The following is a 25,738-nucleotide window of genomic DNA, read 5'->3' as shown; positions in this document are numbered from 1 at the left end:
TAAACAAGATGAGATTACCTACAGTCTCAAACTATTTCTTCAAATTTTGATATCTAGAATTCAGTGAAAACTTACTGGTGACTCCGGAAGATAAGCATATGTTTCTGAAAACCAGGAGGAAAAAGCACAACAGAAACAGACTTGGAGGAGAGAGCTCCAGATACTAAAGTTATCCGACAGAAACTTAATAAACATGATAAAAATAAAAGGTAAGATGGAGAATTTAAACAGATAATAACTTCTAAGAATAATCAAATGTAAAGTTTAGAAGTGAAAAATAACAACTGAAATCAATAACTCAATAGATATGGTTAATAGCAGGTAAAAAACACTTGAGAGAACTAGTGAATTGGAAGATAAACCAGAAAAAAAACTCAACATAAAAGAAATGTGGGACCTAATTAAATAGACCAAACATATTTTGAACATGTTTTTCATTGAGGGGTACATTTAGAACCCTTCAATGAAAAAAGAAAGACTTTGGAATAGAAGGCATATCTGAAGGGATGATGGCCAAGAATTCTTCAAAAACAATGAAAGATACCAAGAGTCAAGGAGCACTACAAGCGTCCAGCAGGATAACATAAAAAATACCATACTAGGCATATCATAGTAAAACTACTTCAAACAAAAGAAGAGAGAGTCTTAAAAGCAGACAAAAACCAAAATAAGAAATCATATGACTTCCCCAAAGAAACAACAGAGGTTAGCTAACAATGAAATTATCTAGTAGTAATTTTGAAAAATTGATCTGAATTATTTACTCAAAATTGTCAAAAAATAAACTGACCTAGAATTCTATCCCGGTAAAAAGATGCCCTTTAAAAAAATAAATCAAGGGCGCCTGGGTGGTTCAGTGGGTTAAAGCCTCTGCCTTCAGCTCAGGTCATGATCTCAGGGTCCTGGGATCAAGCCCTGCATTGGGCTCTCTGCTCAGCAGGGAGACTGTTTCCTTCCCTCTCTCTCTGCCTGCCTCTCTGCCTACTTGTGATCTCTCTCTGTCAAATAAATAAATAAAACCTTAAAAAAAATAAATCAAAAGACATAATTTTAGACTCACCCAATGCCCCACTCCCCAAAAGTAAGATGATTTTGTCATTAGTGGACCTGTGTTATAGCAAATACTGGAGTGAGTGCTTCTGAGATGATTCCAGGAGCATGGAGAGACAAGAAAGAATGAAAAGCAATGTGAAAGGTAAATATATGGGTAGATCTAGATGAATATTGAAAGTAATATATATATATATATAAAAATATATATATAATGTATATATAATATATAATATATATAATATTAAAAGTAATATATATAATAATATATATAATAATAACAACAACAACAACATAATAAGTAAAATTTAAATACCTAGGGGGTGGGTACATAACAAAAATTGAACAAAAGGCTGGAAAATGGATGAATAGAAGTATATTGATCTATGATCCTTGCATTTTGTTGTGATCAACGTCAAGGATGCATGTTTTAATCTAGGGTAACCCTTAAGGGAATAGTAAAATTATAATAAACAAGGTAATAAAAAGGGAGTGAGGAATAGTAAAAATATTTAATTAGAAAACAAAATAAGGCAAGAAACGAGAGCAAAAGGAGCATGGAACGTATGAGAGAAAGAAAAAATGTATAGCAAAATAGTAGATTTAAACCCATATATATCAGTAAGTACTTTAAATGAAAGACTAAATACTCCAGTTAAAAGACAAATACTGTCAAATTAGATTTAAAAAACCCTTTTGCTGCTTATAGTAAACAACATAAAATAAAAGTGCAGAAAGGTAGACAGTGAAAAATGACAAAGATATTCCTTATGAACATTAACCAAAAGAAAGCTGTTTTGCTAAATAAATTAACAGGCCAAGTAGACCTCAAGGCTAGAAGAACAACTAGAGGGACATTTCACAATGATGAAGTGGTTAATTTGCCAGGAGGTAACACAGACAAATTCGCATGGATATAATAAGAAAATCTCGAAGTTCATAAAGCAAACACTGATAGAACCAAATGGAGTCAAAAGCAAATCCACAATAGTTTTAGGTCATTCTGACATACCTCTTTCAGTGACCGATAGGATAAGCAGAGGAAAATAATTAGGAAGGATCTCGAAAAGCGGATCATGTTTAACACACCTGACCCGTTGAACAAACCGGGACTGTATCCAACAACTGCAGTGTAATCTAAAAGGAATCTCAACAAATTTCCAAGCATTAAATTCATGCAGAGGATGTTCCGTGATCACAGTGGAATCGAGCTAAAAATCAATCATGAAAAGATAATGAGAAAAACCCATAACCATTTGGAAATTAAGCAATAGGCTTCTAAATAAACTGTGGGTCCAAGAAGAAATTACAATGGCAATTAGAACTTATTGAGGCTTCAGAAAGAGAACCGATATCCTTGTGCTAAAGTCCTAACTGCGGCAGTCAAGGAGCCAGAATAGAATCTTCCTCATTCTCTTTCTGTAAAAGTTTCAAGGACTTTTGCATCTGTGACATGGAAATATCATGGTAGGGTTTTCATATAGTTTCCTGTATTCATCTTCTGGGTAATAGGTCAACTTAGAGTGGCTTTCTGGGATAATCATGATAATAATATGAGAAATACTGAAGACTGTGCCCAGGCATAGAAGGGCTATTTCTGTCAGCCAAAAGATCTGTCTGATGACCTGAGTTATTTCTTTTTTTTACTTGTGTAAAGTGTTACTCTTCCCCGGGAAAGATCTGGTGGATGTTTGGGAGCACGGCGAAGCACTTCACACCATTATTTAAGCAAGCATACTGTGAGAAGTAATTAAGATTCCTGGTATCTGTTTGCTCACATATGAAAGAAAGGGATATATAAACAAAATGAGACAAATTAGATATTTTTGTGTTCAGAATAAGGGCAAAGATGGCCCTTTAATATTGTTTTTATGTGCACACTTTCAAATAAAAGTTGTTCCTTCCAAGGGAAGATTACATTATTAAATAATAATTATATCCATAAGCTAAGAAATGGAAGATGATGCCATACGTTGCTCCTTCTGTCCCTCTGATGAAGACCATAGTCTTCCAATGCCAAAAGTATTCAGGGCGTGTCACATGAGAACCTTCTAGAAGCCTATGAGGCCAGAAGCTGTGCTGAGTTTTGCTAAAGTTAGCTCCTGTGCTCTGAGGGCCTGAGTCTTCCATTGGAGGTTGTCACAAATTAAGCATCACAGTTTCATCACTGGGGCTAGATTTGGGAGGTTAAGGAGTTTGTTGATTCTCTCCTAGCCCTCCTATAGCTTTAACCTTCAAGCCACCAGCCCGTCAGCTGCAGAACACTGTTGGCTTCTATCAGAAATGCAAAATTCTTCCTTGATGTTCAGATGAAGGGGCTGTGTTTGTAATATTGGGCTCATAAAACAAACTTCATTCTTTCCCCAGTAATTGGCTTCCTGCTGACAGGAGCTCTAAAGAGATGTCTGACAAGAGTTTGAATTGGTGTGTTAGTATCTTTCTTATGTACCTCTCTCCATACGCTGTTTATATTTTCTCCTGTTAGCACACCCTTCACTTGCTAAAGATGAATTTGAATTTTCAGTGTCTTCTTGTACAGTCTTATTAGTGATTTGTAGTTGCTTCGAGTGCTCATGACTTTGTAACTGTAAAAAAATTCATGGTTAGGCTAGACAGAGTAAAATCATAAGGTCCTGGAAGTCTGAGTAGCCCCAGATGGCCCAGGTGGGTTGGTTTGTTTCTTTATCTTTTCCTGTTCTGTGCCCCTTTGTTTGTCCAGAAAGACTCACGTGGATTTTTTAAGATGTAAAAGATCTATTTCCAGTGTCTTGCCCTTTTGTCTATCGTGGAACACAATTGGACTCCTCTTTCAGAGGACAGTTCAAATCTGCTTTAAATGATTACTTTTGGGGGAAGAACATCCCGGATCCTTCAGTGCTGAGACCGAAGTAGTTCTGGGGCATGTATGATTAGGTGACTAAATCAGAATGGAAGCATTTCTGAGGATGAGAGCCATGTTAAAGCAGTAACAGAGGTGCTGAATTTTCTTGTGTCAGGGCTTAGCGCGGCTTTTGCTGAGATAATGGGTGAGAGAATTCAGAAAGAAGGTTTTGCATCTGTGCTTATGATAACACTCCTTCCTTGTTCCCATCCTCCCCTAAAACCACGAGATGGAGTTGCAGTGATGAAATGTGTTCCTATTAAACTCTATAAGGAACACAGAGTAGGAAATTCTAAATGTCTTCTGTCTTCTCTTTATCAATTAAGAAAGTTTACATTTAAAATCTGTGACTGGAATGCAGATCTTAAATACATAAGCCAAGGCAGCAGTTTAAGAGACTGTCATCCACAAAGGCAAAACTAAATCACATGAAAATCTGTTGTGGTACTGCTTAATGAAGAGCACATTGGTGAAACTATGGAAAGACTTGGATTCCGAGCTTAGTTCTCCTATCTGCTTCTTGTGTGACCCTAATTAGAACTAAAGTCCCTTTGATCCTTCTGGACCACAGTCTCTCCAAGTATAACCTGAATGGTTTGGGCAAATGCTAAGGAACTTGTGAGCCTGTGAATTATACGTAGGATACTTATCAGACTTGGATTAGTGTGTTGCAAGTAACTGACATATACGGCAGGTTGATATTCTAAATATTTACCAGCCCCAGCGTAAGTACTTACTGGTTAAAATGGAGGTTTGATATAAACAACCAGCGGCACTGTACCTGTGCACGCCACCTACAACTACACTTGTGGGAAGGAAGCCCTGGCTATTTGTGCCAAACTGCTAAGGTAAAAAAGCCTTAAGAATCACCAGTCCCTCTTCCTGTCTTTCCAAGTTGTTGCATTGTCTGTCAGAAGCAGCACATTGTGATAATGAAGAATTGCTGCAGAAAGATGACACACATGCCCCAGGGCATAGGCCCATGACTGGAGATCTCAGTAACGTGGTGGATTGTTAGAGTAATGGCACCCGTGAAGCAGACCTCCCCGTGTCCACACCCTCTATTAATCTTTTCCCACACTGACTCTGGCTTTGGCTATACGGCATTAACAAATGTGACCCAAGCAGAGACATAGGAAATGCTTTCTCATTAGGGCTTGCCCCATCTCTTGCTGCTTTTGGAACAAAGCCACTCTGTGAAGAAGTCTTCTGGTGACCCATGGTGCAGCTGACAGCTGGCACCATTTGCAAGATGTATGAGTGAGGCTTGGACTAAAGAGCCCTCTATGCGCTGACAGATGATGATAGAAACATGAACAACCCCAGGGGAAACCAGAAAAGGAACCACCTAACTGAATTCCACCCCATCTGCCTACCATGACATCAGAGCAAATAAAATGGTGGTTATTTAGGCCACTAAGTATTGGATTGGTTCGACATACAGCGAGAGGTAGTTGATAAAACAAGAAAGGAATCTCCACGTCAGGTGGAGGGGAGGGGCACTGGTGGAAGGAAAGAGAGCTGAGGTCTCCTTCATTATTTTCTTCCTTGAAGCTGGGGTCAAGGATTTGTGTCTAGTTCCTGTAAACAGATCCTTGCTTCCTAGATGGGCCAGGACGCTCCTTCTTACCTATCTGGTCAAGCACACTTGGTTTCAGGAAAAACATAGGTAGTTTTTCCCATTCCCTCTTAATGAAGCACACGGGTAGATTTTTTCCTCTTACATTTTCCTCAGTCACAATTTTTTCCCTTTCAGAATACAACAAGGATCAGTTGGCCTGACCTTTTCTTGTTGACTCAGTGGATGGCCATTATCAAGAAATTTCATGGAATATTAGGAGAACGAAAGGGTTTTGGGAAGGAGATGAGAAGCTAAGCTTTTAAAATGACTGGGAAATAAGATATTTTACAAATGCCTCTCTCTATATAGCCTGCAACCATCTTGCCTTCAGCACATCTTTGAGACAATAAAAAAATCCATTTTATCTTTGTCCTTCTGTTTCTGATATCTTCCCTCTGGCAGCAAAGAGTCAAAGAGTGGATATAAAACAAAGCCCTGAGGACTTCTGCTTTTTGTCGTAAATGACTCTAAAATTCGACAAATACATAAAGGCAACTATTTTCAGGTATTGAAAAACAAGCAGCACAATCCCCCAAGAAGGGAAACTCTCTCCCTATGTCCATTCAGTTCACTGCCCAAGTTTCCAACTGTGGTACAGAAAGCTGGAGTCCGTGCAGAGTGTGATGGTCCCGTTGGTCTAAAGGGGCAGAGAAAGGAGTTTGGGGCTACTCAAGTGGATGGAAACTGCACATCAGGGCACTTGGGAAGTGGGAGCTGTGGATGGTGAGAGAGGGAGTGAGAAATCTACATGGGAGTTCCCGTGAATTCTTCACTGAGGACTGGGACACAGCTTCTAGGGCAAGGTCACACAAAGCTTCCTATAGCCTGAGAGTGAACACCACTGGAAGATGTTGGAGTTTGGCCCAGCCTAAGGAGAGAGTTCTTTTAGCACCTCAGACATTTATCCTAGATACCAGAAAGGTCCCACTCTGGAAACAAGGACCATATCTTATAGTAAGGCCTATTCTAGACCCACCCTATGAAAGCCTAAAAATCCAAGCTTTGCCAAGTTCTTTAGGAGACAGAGAGTTTGGAGTTTGAGCCCACTAACTTTTAAGGAATGAGGAAATTCTAGAGCTTTCCATAGCAGGAAACCTAGGCTAACAATTCAAACGTACTAGCCAATAATTAATTTGCCTGTCAAAGATGTTACAAGAAAAAAATTTATAAACTAATGTCCACCATTAACATGGGTGGAAAAATAAAGATTTTAGCAAATCAAATCCAGCAATAGCTAGGAAAAAGGTAATACCTCATGACCATGTAGGGTTGATCCTAGAAATACAAGGTTGGTTTAACATTTGAAAACCAACACATGTAATCCATCAACCCAACAAAATGAAGGAGAAATAAATAGTCTCAGTAGATAAAGAGAAAATATTTGATGAAATTCTTACAACCACATATGAAATTTCTCAGCAAATTAGGAATAGAAGGAAAATTTCTAACATTGATAATGAACATATTAACTATATTTGCAACAAATACCATAGTCACTGATGCAACACTGAATGATATTCTCTAAGACTGAGAATATGGCAAAAATATTTACTCTCACCACCTCTATTCAACATTGTGCTGGAGGTCCTAGTTAGTGATATAAAGGAAAAATAAAATAGAATAGAAGGAACAAAGATTCAGGAAGACTGTTTTTATTCATAAATAACATGACAGAAAAACCTGAACCTATAAAAAACAAATAAAGAAAGAAACAATTAAAATTAATAGGTGAATTTAGTAATGTTTTAGGATGTATCCAAGTTAAGAAAATTCAACTGAATTCTCCATATTAGCAACAAACAACTATATAAAATAAATATTAAAAAAACATTAAGATAGTATCAAAAACAAAATACTTTTAAATAAATGTAACAAAAGACATCAAAGATTTGTGTATAGAAAACAATAAACACTCCTGAAAGAAAATTTTAAAATTCTAAATAAAGAGATACGCCATATTTATGGATTAGCAGACTCAATATGGTTAAGATGTTAATTTTCCCCAAATTGAAAAATAAATTCAATGTCATGCCAACCAAAACTGCAGAAGTCATTTTTGTAAAAATTGAGAAGCTCATTCTAACATTTACAGAGAAATGCAAAAGTATAGTAAAACAACAAGAATAGTAAAAACAGTTTTGAAAAAAACAAACAAAATTGGAGAAATTGTTTTACCTTGTTTCATGACCTTCTATAAATGCTACAGCAATCAAGACAATATGGAAGAGTCGCAGGGTAGACACAGTCAATGGAACAAAAGAGATAATTCAGAATTAGATCCACAGGTATGTGATCGATTCGTTCTGACAAAAGTGACAAGGTAATTCAGTGAGAAAGGGATAGGCTTCCAACAAATGGTAGGGTAACAACTGGACATTCATACTAGAGAAAATAAACCTTGGCTCATGGTCCATAACATACAGAGAAGCTAACTCAAAATAAATCACACATCTAAATGTCACAAATCAATTATGAAACTTCTAGAAGATAAGGTGGAGAAATATTCATAATCTTCGGATAAGCAAACATTCCTAGATAGGACACAAAAAGCACCAATCCTCAAGTTTAAAAATAGTAATTTGAACTTCATCAAAACTGAAAACTTCTCCAAGATATACCATTAAGAAAATGAAAAGCAATCTATTGGCTGAAAAAATATTCTTGCATATACATATGTCTTGCAAAGAACTTACAATCAGAATATATAAAAAATTCTTATAATTCAACGATAAGAATGCAAATAACCCATTAAAAATGGGGAAAAGACAACACTCTACAAAATGAAACATATAAAGAACATACACACCTTAATTGTAAGGAAGACAATCCATTAAAACAAGAAAAAGACCTGAACAAACACTGTACCCAAAAAATATGGAAACTGGCAATAAGGATTATCAGTAGATGCCCAACATCATTATTCATCAGGGAAATGCAAATTAAAACCACAGTGAGATACCACTTCACATTTACCTGAATGCAAAAATTTAAAAGGACTGTGACTATCAGACATAGGTAAGTACGTGGAACAACAGGAAATCTCACACACTACTGGTGAAATGCAGTAGCGCAACCATTATAGAAGATGGTTTGTCAGTTGCATATAAAATTAGACATGAACTTACTACATAACCTAGCAATTGCACTCGTACGTATTTATCCCCCATTCTTTCAAAATAAAATCATGTCCACCAAAGATTTGTATATTGTTGTTCACAGTAGCATTATTCACAAAAGTCCTATGTGGTAAACAACTCAAATGTCCACACAGGTGAATGATAAAAAAGAGTAATATATTCATACAGTAGAGGAATACTCAGCAAAAAAACAAACAAAAAGAAATACGTGGCACAACATGGATGCATCTCAAAAATATACCAAGTGAAAGAAGACATTTACAAATGAGTACACATTGTATGATTCCTTTTATGTGACATTTAAAAAAGGGGGTTGCCTGGATTGTAACTGACTGCAAAGTAACACTCAGGGAACTTTCTGGGGCTGGTGGAAATATTCTACAGTGATTTCATAGTGCATATACTTGTCAAAACTCATTGAGCTGGACACTTAAAATGAGTGCATTTTACTGTATCTAAATGATGCTTTAATAAAATTAATTCTAAAATTGAAATCCTTTAGTGATAAAAATAACAAAAAACAATAGCAAAAACAATAAAAAGCCTTGAGGAAAGTCTTATTCAATTTTCTTTTTATTGAAGAAAAATAATTTATTATTCATCTCCATTCAGTTATGAAGGATATAAAATATCGAATTGTAGCATCATAAAATTTAAGGAGAGGGCCAGTTTCGATTCAAATACAACTATTATCAAACCTTTTCACACTGACAAATTTAAACTTTACGAAGGAGAGAGAGGCATCATTTGACCTATTTTTATAATAAAGAAAATGAGCTAAGAGAGGTTAAATGGCTCACCGAGAGTCATAATAAAGTAGAAGCTGGGATTCAAACTCAGGTCTTTTGGCACTAAATTCAGTGCTCTTTACACTACATTATGTTGTTAGTCGTCTTCTGCATTCCTTTTAAAATACATTCAATAATCTAAGCCAATGATATCTTTTCCATTGCTAGGCCTTAAATTGCATTTCCTCTGATGTTACTAGATAGAAAAAGGCTTTTTCACTTGGCACTAAATTGTTTTGTTTTGTTTTTTCTTTTTTTTCCAGAAATCTTCTCAATCACTACCTTTCTAGAGATGCAAGGAACTTCGCCTTTCTCGCAGGAGGTATGGAATCTTTGAATAGTCAAATTAAATTGAATCTTATAAAGCATTTTTCTCTCCCCAACCTACATTGCTGATGAGAGTAGAAATTGGTACAGTAGTTCTGGAGAGCAATTTGGGAATAGGTATCAAAACCCTTAAAATCTGGCCTATCCTTGGACTGAGCAATTACCCTTTTGGGAGTTTATCCCAAGGAAATTAGAGATGTGTGTGTGGGTTTATGTGCAAGGATATTCATCACAGCATTATTAACAATAGGAAAAAAAAATTGGGAACAAGCTCCATGTCTGTGTCAGAGACTTGTTTTTTTTTTCTTCCATTGTCATATCTCTTCCTCCTTAGCAATGACCCTGGTTTGTAGATGGGCAGATTGCTACCCAATAAAGCATTACATAGATTGGCCCTCTCTTACAGCTAACCTGTGGCCATTGGCAGTGTGGTGTGTGTGAACACGAAGTAAGAACTCAGTCTCCGTTATTTGGCCATTTCCCTTCGACTTACTGGACTGTGGGTGTAATGGTTGGATCTGAACCATTTTGGAACATGAAGCCATCCCTTAAAGATGGCAGAATAGCAAGACAGAAGGAGCCTGGGTACTGGCACAGTGGGAATCCCCATGCATGCCTTAAGACGTAATTTGCATGAAAGAAAATAAACTCCAGTTTCGTTTAAGCACTGTATTTTAAATTCCCATGCAAATAGCCACACTTAATCTAACAAACACTATGCTCAACAGCAAAGGGATAGTTAAATCATGATACATACATCAGGCATAATAACAAGCAACTGTTTAAATGACATCATACAAGACTCTATTAACATGAAATAATTTTCACAATGTATGACTAAGAGAAAAAAATAGGCATTCAAATGCAGGGTATAGATATTTGTAGATATCATTTTGTTATATAAACATGTGTGTATTTATATATAGATATGTATTTCTATGTGCACACATATATCTTTTGTATGCCTCTATATAGAGAAAAATATTATATATAAATATACACTAATATAATATAATAATAATAATAATAAACATAAAATGTTGCCAGCTGTTTGAATAGTGGAATTACAGATTTTAAAAAAAAGATCTTATTATTTATTTGAGAGAGAGAGAGATCACAAGCAGGGGGGAGAAGCAGAGGGAAGGGGAGAAGCAGGGTCCCTGAGGAGCAAGGAGCCTGATATGAGGCTCGACCTCAGAACCCTGATATCATGACCTGAGCTGAAGGCAGTTGCTTAACCTACTGAGACACCCAGGTGCCCCAGATTTTTTTTTGTAATGTGAGATTTCCTTGTGTTTTTCACATTGGGTATGTACTACACTGGCTAAACGAGAGGAATAGCTGTCAAAATAAAATAATCTTGTTCCTAAAACAAAGCAAGTTAAAGTGTGATTCACTAATTTTAAAGAAAAAGGCTATATATATTGTAAGATTAACAAAAGAACTAGAAATTAAATATTGAGGAAGTCTTGTTACGGTGTGCATTTTAAAATATGTGCTGCTGTTGCAGATCTTGTTATATTGATGCATGAATGGTTATGATTACTTTATGAAACTGTATGTGAACCAATTATTTAGTAGATGAGTGAATGTATATACATCATAGCTCCTACTCAAATAGGATGTGAAGCAGAGGGACATTCTAAAGATGACATCTAGCGGTTGCTGTGGTAACCTTATGGCTACAGTTTAGTGATCTTTTATGTCAATTTCCAGAGTTGGAATTGGCATATTCTTAGCTTTAACATGAAAAAGGAGACAGCGATTGGTAGTTATTAACCCTTACAGACTGTATTTGTGAATGCTATTCAGCTTTAAAGAGAGTAATGGAGTCACAGTAGAGGTATAGAAGAACAGCCCTAAAATGATTAAAGGAAACTAAAACCTATCTTAGAATTTTCATAGCAACTTTAAAGAACTGTCCCTCTAGGCAATAATGCTCATGATTATTATAGAACACTTACAATGCAACAAGCACAGTGCTTCATGCTTTATAAACACCATCTCATTTACCTCTGTTCCCTGACTTAAACCTTAGGAATGTCCAGCAAAGTGGTATTATCACTGTTATTTCATAAGAGAAGACAAAACTGAGACTTAGAGAGTCTCGATGAGCTGTTCAAAGCCACATGGTTAGGATACGGTGGTGCCAGGATTCGCATCCAAGTCATCTGCCCACACACATACCGCCCGCTCTATGCAGTGTTCAGGTGGTTGTCCATGGTACCTGATCTGGGTGTATTATAAATATTCCCTTTAAGGGAGACACTGCCGCAATGCTAGCTTTTCCAGTCTACTCTTAATCAGCCACACTTATTAAACAACAACCACTCTGAGCATGATACTGTTGCTATTTATAAAAGTATGATGGGCCCTTCTTATGACAGGAAGTATACAAGCAAGCTTACAAAAAAGCCATGCCATATCATAATTTGATTTGGAGTCTAGCTCTATGGTAAGGCAGAATGGAAGTGGGAAAGTCTAATTATGCATGAAAAATGATGCTTTAAAGAATGTACAGCATTGTAACAGCACAGGCAGGAAGGACCACCCTATAGGCGCAGGAACAGTGTGAGCAAAGTGGCGGCAGTGGGAATAAACAAAGCAGTTCTAGAGAAATCTTGTCTCTGGTTGAGCTGTAGTATAAACAGTGGAGTGCGAGACATCCAGTAGGAGAAAAATAGGGCTGAATTCAGAGGGTCTAAGAGTTCTGTCTTGTTCTAGAGGTAGTGGGGATAATGGAATGTTTTTGATCGGGAAATGAATCATTTTTATTTAATAGCCTCTTTAAATTTATAGAGTGTTTAAGTTTTGTGAAAAATTTAGAACTTGAGCTTTGTGTAATATGTAATTCTTTCATATATTTCCTTTCTTCTTCACACTACGAAACAAATGTGTTATTAATAGATGTAAGTTAAGGATGTTATTAAAAGACAATGGAGTAAATCCTGAAGGCAAGCAGGAACACTTGAGAATTCTGTAGCCGTCACCCGTTCGCTGTGAAGGGTTGGCTGGTTAAATTGACCTGGGAGATTTAAGAGTCCACCCCACGCTGTCCTTCAGGAACAGATGGGGCAAGCAGATGAGGTATTGTGCTACTGTATTTTGCCTTGGTCAGGCTCTCTGCTCTCAGTCTGAGAAGGGACCTCAACTCCCTTCCCCCAGGCTCCTTTGATGAGGTTTCTGGGAGAGACAGAAGCTATTTTGTAAAGCTGTCAGCTGTCCTGAATAAGGGAAATAGATAAAGCAACCAGGAACAAGAGAAACAGGTAAGAGATGAGTTCTCAGGAATGAGGGGGAGCCTTGTCTGCCTTGGATTAAAAGGAGAGGGGAAGAAGATTTTGGAAGGGTGGGGTGTGAGTCCATGGATGGAATCTTCAGCTGCTGTTGGATAGCAGGGTTCCAGAGCCGAAATGAGTCAAGAGACATCCAGCGGCTCACTGAGAGACAAAGGACAGGACAGGGATAGGTGCAGCTGGACGCAGGACGCTTCGTATGGGGATGGCTGCATTTATCAGAGTGGGTGAGCTGGAGGGAAAGGTGAAAAATAAATCAAGCTTTCTGCTCCTACAGGTTGGGTCCTGTTAACTTGGACATTCTTTGTTCCCGCCAGTAGGTGACTTAATCAGTTCCCTTGGGGAAGCTTAAAGACTGATATGGGATCTTGGGAAGATTTGCATTGCTTCCAGTCAGTGTTGGGTATAACTGCTCATGATCTGACAACTTATCTGATACACTTGACATCCCCCCTGACACATCTAATGATAAAGAATTGCAATTAAAAAACTCCATCTGGAAAGGGGAAAACCACACACAGTGGTCATTGCCCATAGCACATAAGCATATCCTGTTGACCAGAAGATGCAAAGACTCCCTCCCCTCATTGAGGTGTGGGTTTCTAGATCTGCTAAGATGGCCTCCCCAGATTCTGGTCACAAGGAGGATCTTTCTTAGACTTTGTCCTTTGTGATCTGAGCTGGGCATTGGGAATATATTCCACGGGCTTTTCAAAGGTCACATGCCTTTTTTTTTTTTTTTTAATTGGGGGTTCAGGAATTTCAGTCCCTCATTTGCCAGGCAATAGTTTAGTGTTTTTTGAATCTGATCAAGTCTGCAATCAAAGCTGGAGACAGTGCTCAAATTTACTCACCATCTAGGGATCTCCATCTCCCGGCAACCACTCTAGATGCTCTGTTCATGCCCTTAGCCCTCGGCTTAAATGACTTCCACTGGGGCCTCAACAAGGCCATTCAGAATAATTTCTTGGGGTAGGAGTCACAGCTAATGTATGCCCCTGTGCTCCCAGGCTGCATCCCCCAAATGGATTTTTGTTCTGGGGAGACTGTCATTTTTCTTAACTTAGATATTCCAGACTTACAGGGAGTTTGACAGGTATAGGAGGGCTCAAGGCTCTGTTAGACATTGGTGTTACCTTCCTCATTATTTTTTGCCTGTGGTTTTTAAATCTTATTTTCTTTTTTGCACTAGCTTTAGTTTGGTGGAGACAATTTTGTTTTCTCTACCCTTAGAACTTGCCAAGATTGCCAACTTTCAGCCCTCTTAGATTACTGGTCTCAGTTAGAAAAGGATAGTTTAGTGACATTATATTTTTTTCTCTTTCTGCTCTCAGAAGGACTATGTTTAATTGGAGACTATCCTTTTATTATAAATGTAGCCAAGCCCTTCCAATCCCTGGCACCCTATTCTCTAGCTTTAATAGACACATGATCTGAACCCCAAAATATGAGTAATAGTTTACCAGTGGTTATGCAAATATGTAACAAGAATATAGGTCAACCTCTTAGTATGGTAGGTCTCCATGGACCTCAGCTAATTATAGTTTTAGAGTCTGTTACTAACAATTCCTTTCCCAATTTTAGAATTTGTTATGATTGTTTGCGGAACAAGTAACAGAAATCCAACTTCTAATTGTCTTGAACATAAAAGGGGGACTTGCTGTTACACTTAAATGAAAAGTTTAGAGGGAGATCAGGCATGGTTGCATCTAGGTGCTCAGTGCCATCTCAGCATTTCCTTGAAAAATGTTGGCTTTATATTCAGGCAAACGCTCCCAACCTGATGGCTCATATGCCAGCTTAAATCTTTCTAGCTCAGCAACTCCAACAGAAAAAAAAGAAATATACCCTTCTAAGTGATTGAAGAAATAATCCTTTTGCCCAATAGCTCTGGTTGATATGGGTTGGGAAAAAATGTACCTACCTGAAACAATCACTAAGAGGATAGAATAGTTTGGCTAAGCCTGCATCATGGGGCCATCCTAGCACCAAGGGTGGAGGCATCTATCATACCTTTCTCAAATGAATCAATTGGTGAAGAGGTAGTTTCTCAAAAAAAAAAAAAAAAAAAATGGCTGTTTGAGCAGGCAAAAACAACAAATATCTTACATGCCCTGATAGACCAGTTTTGAAATGGACTCAAGAAACCAGTTTTGTTAAATGTGGCTGCACAAAGTTTTGCATATTACTCAATGAGTCTCATTGCAGAAGTCTCACATAATATACAAGTTCCATATACAAGCTTTAGAAAGTTTTCTAATTTAGAGTTCAGATGATATAATAGGGTTAAGAATTATGCAGAAGGGGCCCCTGGGTGGCTCGGTCGTTAAGTGTCTGCCTTCGGCTCAGGTCATGATCCCAGTGTCCTGATATCGAGCCCCGCATCTGCCTCCCTTCTCAATGGGGAGCCTGCTTCTCCCTCTCCCTCTGCTGCTCTGCCTGCTTGTGCTCTCTCGCTTTCTCTGTCAAATAAATAAATAAAATCTTAAAAAAAAAAAAAAAAGAATGGGGCACCTGGGTGGCTCAGTGGGTTAAGCCTATGTCTTCGGCTCAGGTCATGATCTCAGGGTCCTGGGATCGAGTCTCGCATTGGGCTCTCTGTTCAGCGGGGAGCCTGCCTGCTTCCCTCTCTCTCTCTCTCTGTCTGCCTCTCTGCCTACTTGTGATCTCTGTCAAATAAATGAAATCTTAAAAAAAAAAAAGAATTATGCAGAAGTGGCATATAGTGGCGAGACCCTCACAAATATTCCATGAATATTAATGAACTCCTTTCATGTGGTAAGTAATGACCTGGACAGTGGGATACACATTTGATAAAGACATGGTTAATACCTAAAAGGGCTCATAATGGGGGTAGGAAGAATACCTTCAAACAAATAAATCACAACATGATAGGCAAATGCATATACAAAGAATACAGTTGTCTTTTAATAACCACAAAGTGGTAGGCACTGGGCTTTTTGCTCTCCCCACATTTTCTCACTTAAACCTCAAAGCAACCCCTCAAGGTAGGCATTATTCCCTAAAAACATTGAGATTTGTAGAGATAAAGTTTTCTGTGTTTGGTCCTTTCAGCTGGCGAGTAGCAGGGGCCTTGGAGAAATCCTATTTGGGAAATGTATATCTGTTTTTGGTGATACTGGGAAAGCATAATCATTCTGTAAGCCATCCAGTAACTTTAGAATAATTTGTTTTTTCTGTCTTCTCCATCCCTTAGAGCTTATCTGTCAGTAAGTCCTACCAATTCTTCCTTTGTGATGTTGCTCAGGTTTTCACCCTATGCTCCTTCCAACTCATTGTTCAGGTCTTTAACATCTTGTACCTGGATTGCAGGGGCCTTATAACCAGTCTTCTTGTTTCCAGTCTCCCTTTAATTCTTTCTGCTACAGGTGGTTTTGAGGTGGGTGAAGGTTGTAAACCACACTGCCTCAATCATTTATTTGGCAAATATTTATGATAAGTAAGTCATAGTGTGGGATCATAGTTTACATCTTCAATTAAAAGACAGTCATTTTTGAGGATTTACCAATGTTCAGGGAAGGCAAACGTCTCCCTTATTTGTCATAATGGAATACACATCACCAGCTCCTTGCTCCACAAACCTCAATGCTATCTTACTGCTGCCTTGAAAGTGTTTAAATTCTTAACGTCTCCTCAGGTGAGGAAAACAAAAGCAATATTAGACTAGTGGGACTACACCAAGATAAAAAGCTTTTGCACAGTAAAGGAAACCATTAACAAAATGACAAAGCAATCTACTGAATGGGAAAAGATATTTTCAAGTGATATATCTGATAAAGGTCTAATATCCAAAATATATAAAGGACTTATATAACTCAACACCCCCCAAAACCCCAAATAATCTGATTAAAGATGAGCAGAGGACCTGAGTAGAGATTTTTCCAAGGAAGGCATACAAATGACCAATAGATGCATGAAAAGATGCTTGACATCACTGATCATCAGGGAATGCAAATCAAAACCACAGTGAGATATCATCTTATACCTGTCAGAATGGCTAAAATAAAAAATACAAGAAGTAAGTGTTGGTGAAGATGTGGAGAAAAAGGAACACTTGTGCATTATTGGTGGGAATGCAAACTGGTGCAGCCACTGTGAAAAAACAGTATGGAGTTTCCTCAAAATATTAAAAATAGAATTACCATATGATCCAGTAATTCTACTACTAGGTATTTACCAAAGAAAATGAAAATACTAATTTGAAAAGATATGTGCATCCCCATACTTACTGCTGCATTTAATACAGTAGCCAAGATATGGAAGCAACCCAAATATCCACTGAAAGATGAATGCATAAATAAGTGGTGTGTGTATATATATATATATATATATGTGTGTGTGTGTGCGTGTGTGTGTGTGTGTATATATATGAGGAATATATATATATATAGGAATATATATATGTGTGTGTGTGTATATATATACGTATATATACATATACGTACACACACACACACACACACACACACACACACATATATATATTCCTCAGCCATAGAAAAGAATGAGATCTTACCATTTGCAACAACATGGATGGACCTTGGAGGTATAATGCTAAATGAAATAAGTAAGTCAGAGAAAGAAAAATGCCATATGATATCACTCATATGGGGAAATTAAGAAACAAAGCAAATGAACAGAGAAAAACAAGAGGAAGGAAGGAAGGAAGCAGGAAGAAAGGGAGGGAGGGAGGAAGGAAGGAAAAAGGAAGGAAGAAAACAAACCAGATTCCTAAATACAGAGAATAAATTGGTGATTACTGGGGGGTGGGTAGCATTGGTGGGAGGATGGGTGAAATAGATAAAGAAAATTAAAGAGTTCATGAATCATGATGAGCACTGAGTAATCTAGAACTGTTGAATCATTACATTGTACACCTAAAACTAATATGACTGTACATTAATTAAAAATATATTCAAGAGTTGAGATTTAATAAAAATAATAATTTTTACCCCTTCAAAAAATTATTTGAACTCTTTAGTTTAGTATCCAACTCTTCAACTAAGCCACCAATTCAAACTCATTCCTGTAGTGTCCTCAAATCACCTCCTCTAACCAACTCTACTAGGTCTCTGTAGAAGGCTCTGGGTCCGTCCTCCTGCACAGCTTGTTCACACTACCCCCAGGCTTTATCTGTCCTTGGCAGTTCTGGCTGCTTGTGATTTTACCTGGAAACTTTGAGATTACTTATTTGCACTTGATACACGTTTCTCCATGCTATTTGGCACTTGTGACCTCTGAACTCTGATTTTTAAAAAAAATTTTTAAATTTATTTGACAGAGATAGAGAGATCACAAGTAGGCAGAGAGGCAGGCAGAGGGAGAGAAGGAAACTGGCTCCCTGCTGATTAGAGAGCCTGATCCAGGACTCCATCCCAGGACCCTGAGACCCATGACCCAAGCTGAAGGCAGAGGCTTAATCCACTGAGCCACCCAAGTGCCCCTGATTTTTTTTTTTTTAACGTTTAAATATTTTCTTCTACAGGGCTGTGTCCTTTATTGTATCACCAATACTTGATCAAATATTTATTGATCAAGGCCCTGAAAACACTCTGACTAATGGGGCACCTGAGATTCTCTGTAGAGTAAGAATAGAGAGGATCAGTTAAGAGGAAGAGAGATGAAGATAAAATAAGGCACAGATAAAAAGTTGCTTCTTGGCGCGCCTGGGTGGCTCAGTTGGTTAAGCGGCTGCCTTTGGTTCAGGTCATGATCCCAGGGTCTTGGGATAGAGTCCCACATCGGGCTCCTTGCTCAACGGGGAGCCTGCTTCTCCCTCTGCCTCTGCCTGCCTCTCTGTCTGCCTGTACTCACTCTCTCTGACAAATGAATAAATAAAATCTTAAAAAAAAAAGTTGCTTCTCAGTCTTTGTTCTTTTATTCTTCTCTTGCTTTGCTATAGTCTCTGGTGGGGGAGTGAGTTTCCTCTCTATATGGTGGCAAGGATACAAAGTATGATCCTTGAGCCAAAGACTGAAGTCAAGTACAAAAGTCAATTCTACTGGCTCACTTGGGCTTTGAGTCATCCCTGAGACAAAAAGGTAAGATATTTTTCATTATTCATTGATTTACTGTCCTTCATACTGCTAGACTAATAAAATCAGCAGTTTAAAAACTAGTTTTATGTAGTGTCTTAAGATTATACAGTTCTGATGATATCTTTATTAACCATAATGATCCTAGGGGAAACTTTTTTCTAAATAAAGATTATATCATTTAAATCCTTGTTTTATGTTAAGGGGAATTTGTGATTAGTGTTGATACTCTATTGTGGTTCTCTCTGATTTTCTCTAGGTTAAAGCACTTAAGTAGTTGATAAAATATCATTTTGTTCTTATTCTCTGCTTGTAGACAGTATTTTGGTTGACTTCAGGGCTGAAATATTTTCCCTGAAATAATTTTACAAAAAGGACCAGCAATTTGCTGATAACTTTGACTATAAATGACTGTACAGCCAAGGCATAGTAACACATTGATTACATAACAGAGTAACAGGAATGAGATCATGGTACTTCTTATGTGATATCTTAAAACAATTTCCCCATTTTAGGGGTTCATACTGCTGAAGATTAATTATAGTTTTTTAAGGTATGATTTGTAAAAAGAAAAAAAGGAACTGTTAGGTTGATTTGTTTCCTTTCAAACAGTCATGATAGCTTCAATTTCTGGAACTTAATTCCTTGAAGACAGCAACATTGCACTGGATAATATTTTGCTCATTCGTCTATAGGATGTTTGTTCAGTTGAGAAAGGAAGACGGGTCTCAATATATGACATAGAGTGATTTATTCTAAATGGCACAAAAACTGTTTCTGAGCCAGGACCGTATTAGTTCAAGGTCCTGTGAGAGTTGCTGCTTATTCTGATGCCTGGATACCATGGTCTAATGAAATCTGCACATTAGGGACTTTCCTGGGGCTTCATTCCCCTCCCCCCCCCAACATACATTATTAGTTTTGTGTAATAGGAAAGAGGAAATATGCAAAGGCACATACACCATTCTGAATTAGGGGACCAATTTTTTTTCCTTGTGTTTATCGATGAAAATGACTTTAGTTTATGTACAGTGTGCTTTAGTGTGTAAAGGGACACAGTAAGGTGTTGCGTGCTCAGCAAAACAGAAAATCTTTTCTTGAAATGATTAGAATGCAAATACTATTTTACAGTTCTGGTGTCCTGGCATTGTGGGGAGCACGCTAGTATATTGGTGTTTTTGTTAGAAACAGAAGTGAACTGTAGGGAGTTCACCCAAATCCTGCCCCCTCACCCCTTTTAAAACCAAACTGAGCAAGAGGACCAAATTGCTCTTTTATTCACAATTTGGTCTTCCTGTGGTGGTGGTAGTCCTCTGCTCCCATTGTTTGTTTTGCTTTATGTTGGACACCAACAGAGATCAAAACTCCATTTTATGGACTTCTAGTTTGGCAATATCCTGGCAAATGGGAAAACAAGAAACATAAACCAAATTTCTGCCACAATGCTTTTAATATTGAGACAGATTTTTATCTAACAGAGCCAACAGAATGGAACATGAGAGCACCAGCAGCTCCGGGCTGTAAACACAGCTTCCTGATGACACATCCCTAGGGGGACAGATCAGACAGTTTCTATATTATTCAGCTTGTCAGTCTGCTGGCACAGAACTGATTTTTGCCTCAGAAAATATCTCTTTCCCGAAACTCCAGCTGTCCTTCATTCATAAAGCAGCGTTTTAATAAGGTGGTTGTTTACTAGGAAAACAATGTTAATGTTAATAATGAATCACTAACAATATAGCATATTCCTTATCGTGGATGGTCTGCGCGCTGCCAAACAGCTGGAGGAAAAGTGAGGAAAAATGCAATCAAGCATTTAAACATCATAGCTGGATGTTTCCAAACATAAAGTGTCCAGATGTTTAGCATTGTGGAGGTAATGTGTTTGATTGCTTGCCTTTTTCATATTTTATCTGGATCTTTTGATGTTCGGTAGATAGAGTCAAGACTATTCTTCATTTTCAGTGTGCTGAGCAGTTTTGCTTGTCATGAATAGCAACAATAATGCTGAAGACTGGCAGAGGCCAATGGCAGGGACTGCTCGAGATGAGGGAGAAGAGGAAGACATGAGACTCGGACTATGGTTAAATGGGTCCCTCTCCTGGCTGATGTGCGTGGAAGCATGTGCCTTTTAAAAGACAACGGCTGAATCAGTTTTCATGCTTCCGTTAAGGGGACAATTAGGAATTCAGAAGTTGGATGGAGGGTCAGTTCCTCTTGTTTTCCTTGAGTCCCAGAGGCTGAATAACTAGGTCCTTCTTCAGGAGAGCCACTTCCAAGGAAGAAAGCTAACTGTCTTTATGCCAGTGAGGATACTGGCTTCAAAGGAATGTGATCCAGCTGAACCGTAGTAGAGTTGTTTCCTCCCTTAGACGGATGCCTCTTCAGGCAAAATGACAAATCCAAAGTAAACAATACGAAGCACTTTCTCCTTTTAGGATCTCAGAGTCCCCAACCCAAATCAATTCATGCTTCCTACTGCAAACTTCTCCGACATCGGGTTATTGGTACTTATAATTAGAGTCATTACAGAATGCTCCACTAAATTAAAACCCCTGCTAATTAATTATCTCATCAGAGGTGGCTCAGTTTCAGAACTGGATTCATAGATCCTGGTGCTAAAATAGATGCAACTCCCTCCTAAGAGTGAAAGCAAAAATAGTCATTTACTGACATGTCCCTGCAGGAATCAATAACATTACAGATCATGGAGAAGCCAAGAATAGCTGAGGCATATTAATAACTCAGTCTGCTCACTGATTTTATTCAAGATGACTAGTTAAAGTACATTGCACTGATGATGACTCCATGGCATGAGGAACAATGTCATCATTAACATGGGGACCGTTTAGCATTTAGAACACTTCACACATAAAGAGAACTTAACACAAGACTATTTATTGTGCTTTAGACAGATGGTTTAATGTTTCTTTAGCCTTCAGCCTATCAGGCCACCCATGGTTTTCTTCAGCCAAGGGCTTTTTAAAAATAAATGGTGTATAGCAATTTTCTAACAAGACTGACTGCAGCATGTTTCGCTAAATCTTTTTCCTACCCTTAACTCTCCCTTACAGTGGTTTGTAGTTGACAAACCTCCCTGACTCTGGTTCCTCACATATAAGTAATTACTGACATAAAAGGAGATGAAGGGCCTGAAATTTCATCATTAATGGTTTCTTTGCTACAGAAAAGCTATTTAGAAATGATTACTTTGGAAAACAGTTCTTCCCTGATTAGACACTGACTGACTCTGGAGAAGCTGTTCCCCCAGAATCTTTCAATTCAGGAAATGATACCCCAACATAGATGGATAACTGTGGGTAGCAAAATATGCATATAAAAGTTGGTTTAAAAGTGGTAGAGAAGAGTAATGTATCTCTGTCTGAGGAATATGTAAATGTGTTTAAGAAGGGACACAGAAGCTGCAGATTCCCTGCTCCTACCATCAAAGTGTAAATCAAGCACAGTGCAAAAGCAAGCGGGATGCATTCTTACAGTGGAAACTTCTGTAGGGATCTTAATGACTTCCTGAACTCCTCTGGCCCCTGTTCAGCTCCCCAGGCAAAATGGGGAGCTCTTCTGTGAACTCTTTTAGGAGAACAACATGACCCAAGACCCGGAGACTCTGCGGATTGGCCCGGATGGATGCTTATTTGCACATTCTTCTCTATGTAACCTCTCCGATAGGGTTCAGAAGAAGCAAGCTTAGGCCTGGAGCTCAGAAAAGCGATTACACAGCACAGAGGGTTTAGAGATCAGATGTATTTAGGAGGGCAATTGTCTCCTGTCTGCCTACTCAGGAGGGCATGAGAGTCTCGAAGTCTTGGGCAGCGCAGAGCCTCTGATTGGCTTTTTTCTCTTTGAGGAACAAAGACGTCTTGCTGGAGGCTCAGATTTCCCGCTGGCACATTATGCTGGGCCAGACTAGAATTCTTGCAAGTTCTGTGGCTGCAGCTGGTGCCCTGGTCTTGCACCAAAACCATCAATTTCCACACCTATGAGGAGGAAGTCTATGGCTCCAATATTGGTGTTCTGTCTGACGGTGTCCAGTGTAATTACCAGATCGAGATACCACGCCAGTTCCGCCTGATGAAGTTCAACAGCTCACTCTTTGCAGTGTGCGAGGGGGATGGGGAGCTGACTCTCGGGGACGCGGGCCCGGACCACGCGCCGCAATGTGGCCAAGCAACATAGTGCGTGCTGGCCTTTGACCTGATCAGCTTCTCACAGGAGCAGTTCCGGCTGGTGCACATGGAAGTGGAGGTGAGGAACATCAATGACCACGCGCCACGCTTACCCCCCGCTCAGATCCCCATGGAGGTGTGCGAGGGCGCGGCCGTGGGCATGCGCATCCCCTTGGAGGTGCCTGTGGACGAGGACGTGGGGGCCAACGGGCTGCAGAGCGTGCGCCTGGCGGAGCCTCACAGCCTTTTCCGCGTGGAACTGCAGACGCGCGCGGATGGTGCCCAGTGCGCTGACCTGGTGCTGCTCCAGGAGCTGGACCGCGAGGGCCAGGCCGCCTACAGTCTGGAGCTGGTGACCCAGGACAGGCGGCCGCCCGCGGCGCTCCGCCACGGCCGCCCTCAGTGTGCGAGTGCCGGACGCCAACGACCACAGCCCGGCCTTCCTGCAGGGCGCCGTGGCCCAAGTGGAGCTGGCAGAGGACACTCCTATGGGCTCTCTGCTGCTCGACCTGGACGCAGCCGACCCCGACGAGGTCTCTCACGGACGCAGCCGACCCCCACCTGGACGCAGCTGACCCCGACTAAGGTCCCAACGACGACGTGGTGTTCCCCTCTGGTGCCCACACCCCGCCCGAGGCGCGCCGCCTCTTCCGCCTGGACCCGCGCTCGGGCCGCCTCACCCTGGCAGGACCGGTGGACTACAAGCGCCAGGTCACCTATGAGCTGGACGTGCGGGCCCGGGAGCCCCAGGCTTCCACCTGCAAGGTCATCGTGCGCATCCGCGACGTCAATAACAACGCTCCGGACATCACCATCACCCCGTTGGCCGCCCAGGGCGCACCTGCCGCCTCTCCCTTCGCCGCCGTCGCCGCCGCTCTCGGGGGTGCGGACGCGACCTCGCCGACCCGTCCCGGGACACCCAAGGCCGGTGCCGTCTCTCTGGTGCCAGAGGGGGCGGCGCGCGAGAGCCTGGTGGCGCTGGTCAGCACCTCGGACAGAGACTCGGGTGCCAACGGGCAGGTGCGCTGCGCCCTCTACGGGCACGAGCACTTCCGGCTGCAGCCGGCCTACGCGGGCAGCTACCTGGTGGTGACTGCGGCGTCCCTGGACCGCGAGCGCATCGCGGAGTACAACCTGACGCTGGTGGCCGAGGACCGCGGCGCACCCCCGCTACGCACCGTGCGTCCCTACACTGTTCGCGTGAGTGACGAGAACGACAACGCACCACTCTTCACACGGCCGGTCTACGAGGTGGGTCGCGCCCTATGTCTCGGTGGACCCCACCACTGAGGAGCTGCGCGCATGATGGCGCTTTGACCGCGGTGAACTGGCTGAGCTGCCGCTGGGCCTGGAAGCACTCGACGGCGGCTCTCCGCCGCCCCGGGGCCGGGCCGTGGTGTGGCTGCATGTGGAGGACCAGAACGACCACGTACCTGGACTGGTCACACTACCACTCTTCAGTGGCCTGGCTCAGCCCAGCCGCCTCTGCCCCAGGGCGCGCTCCTGGGCTACCTTGTGATCCGACTAAAGACGAAGGCCCCAACACCGAGCTAACCTGCACACTTCTCCGCAGCGACTGCGGCCTCAGGGTGTTAGAGCTGCGCCCCGTGAGCTGTCTCTTCAGGGCCTGTTGTCCCCACAGCTCACCGGCGGTCCTCATGGTGCTGGACTAAGGCCCTCCGGCCCTGTTCTGCACCACCACTTCGCTCCTAGCGCCGACGGACTCGGCGCCACCTGGCGGAAAAGTGGTGCTGGTGCCGCCGCCGCCGCCACCGCCGCCACCGCCACCTCGGTCGCTGCTAAAGGAGTGAACAGAGGGACCCTCCTGGTGGCGTATAGTGCAGGAAGCAGGGCGGCTGCCTGGCTTCCCCGTCGTGTTGATGGGTTTTTTGGCCAGTGGCTGTGACCTTATGCTGGTGGCCATTGCCACCGTGACTTGTTCCAGCTAAGACGAGGCTAGGACTCGAGGAAGAAGCTTTGTGAGCCTAGTGGGAGCAGGTCCCACGCGACGAGTGGCCAGGCCGGCCCAAGTTGCAGAGCGGTGGGGGCTGCCTCCTAGGACCTCCAGCTGAGGTTCTTTCCGAGGACACAGACCCTTTCCATTTATGCAGAGGCCCAGGAGGGTGAGGCTGCGATTTCCCAGTCCGGGAGAGCAGGGTGTTCTTGTTGTGCTCCTTGCTTAGGGAGAGGAGCGATCCTGTGGGCCCACGTAGACCACCTAAGCAGGTTTAGTGTCATTGTTAACATTTAGTAGATTTTCATGCCGAGAATGCTATGAAAACTCAGCAGCTGCTCAGGTTGGGACTTCAAAGGACTAGTTTTTCAGGACTTTTAAATTTTTTTGTTTGAGAAGAAAATTTCTTCACAGATTCAGGCAGAAGGAGGTGTGATGATCATT

General features: G+C 40.9%; 1 pseudogene across 1 annotated transcript; it reads left to right on the top strand.

Annotated features, from left to right (window-relative positions):
• The first annotated feature begins 7,771 nt into the window (after nucleotides 1-7,771).
• On the top strand, nucleotides 7,772-25,246 carry LOC308340220 (protocadherin-8-like; annotated as a pseudogene). Its single transcript has 4 exons — nucleotides 7,772-7,837; nucleotides 23,111-23,873; nucleotides 23,926-24,769; nucleotides 24,914-25,246. The product of its transcript is annotated as a protocadherin-8-like (transcript).
• Nucleotides 25,247-25,738: the final 492 nt, after the last annotated feature.

This window comes from Martes martes (genome assembly GCF_963455335.1).
Source record: "Martes martes genome assembly, chromosome: 3".
Classification (NCBI taxonomy): Eukaryota; Metazoa; Chordata; class Mammalia; order Carnivora; family Mustelidae; genus Martes; species Martes martes.
This window is presented reverse-complemented; position numbering and strand designations above follow the sequence as displayed.